Genomic DNA, 1371 nt, shown 5'->3' on the forward strand with positions numbered 1-1371 from the left:
TGAAAACTTGGAATTTACTTTTTCTCATAGAATAAAAAAGAACTGCGTTTTTGGTATTGTAATTTAATTGAAAGATTTGAAAATCTTTTACTTTATTTATTTAATCACCATTTTTTAAAGTTGCCCGAGTTTTACTGATGATAGGTCTTTGAATTTTGAATAGTTATGGATTGTACTTCAGTGGATATCTGATTCTATACTTTAAATCACAGATGATCTTTCAAAGCAAATCAAGTTGTTACTTTTAAGATATTAAAAAACGAAACTGACAAAAGAATTCATACATGGAATCAAAATATAGTAACATGATGACGTTTTAAATTTAAAACATTTGTCTCTTAAAATTCAATTCGAATTTTCCAATTAATTAATTAATTATATTAATAAAATATTCTAATAATAACTCAATTAAATTAATAAAAAATATTTTATTTAATAAATAGATTAAATAAATTAGTTTTAGAAATAAATGAATTGGAAATTATTTGCTTTATTTTTGACTCAGAGATTTAAAAATGATTAAAATTAATGAAATTTTATTTAAAATTAATTTCAAAAATATTTTTCTTTCTAATAAATCGTTACACTTATTCATATCGATTAATGCAATTTCTCTTTAAAAAAAATTGAAATTAAAAATTCATCCTACGAGGAGTTGATCACCTAGTGCAAACTTTCTATGCCAAAAAGAAGCAATTTCTCTCCAAACATGGCAACCTTCCCTAAACATTTGGCTGCCGTTTTGCTTACAGCGAGAATTACCAATGGATAGGAAGTGAATATTGCAATCAACATTTCTGCTGTCCCTCTCCCTCCTCCTCCCTTGACTTTTAATATGGAATAGCTGGCCTGAAAATCAGAAACAATAGGCGATAAGAGCTTCGTATCAACTCCGTGCGCCTATATCATTAGAAGTTTTATGGGTGAACTTATCGTTCTTTGAAGGTGGGGTATGCGCTACAGGTATCAGGTCTATCCAAGTTGCAAGATACTAGCTTTAATTATTTCGGGTTCATGGCGATTAAACGGATTTGTTATCACAGCTGTCCTGGGACGCATGCAACGCACACGACCATTTAAAAGATTAAGTCGTAGATACAGGGTAATAACGAAAAGTAAAAAAATGTTTTTATGGTGCGGCGTTATGAAATGTGTATCTTTATAAGAGGAAGTTAATGATTTGTTCGAATTCTTTTAATGATTTGTTAGGTCATTTTTATCTGACCGTTTCTTAAAAAACATTGTTGTTACTTTTTGATATGATTGTATTAAAAGCAACATGTAATATTAGAAAGTATGAAATGGAAGTTTAGTTGATAATATTGCCATTAGGAATATTAGGAATATATATATATATATATATGTAATGAT

This window comes from Argiope bruennichi, chromosome 4, assembly GCF_947563725.1.
Source record: "Argiope bruennichi chromosome 4, qqArgBrue1.1, whole genome shotgun sequence".
Lineage (NCBI taxonomy): Eukaryota > Metazoa > Arthropoda > Arachnida > Araneae > Araneidae > Argiope > Argiope bruennichi.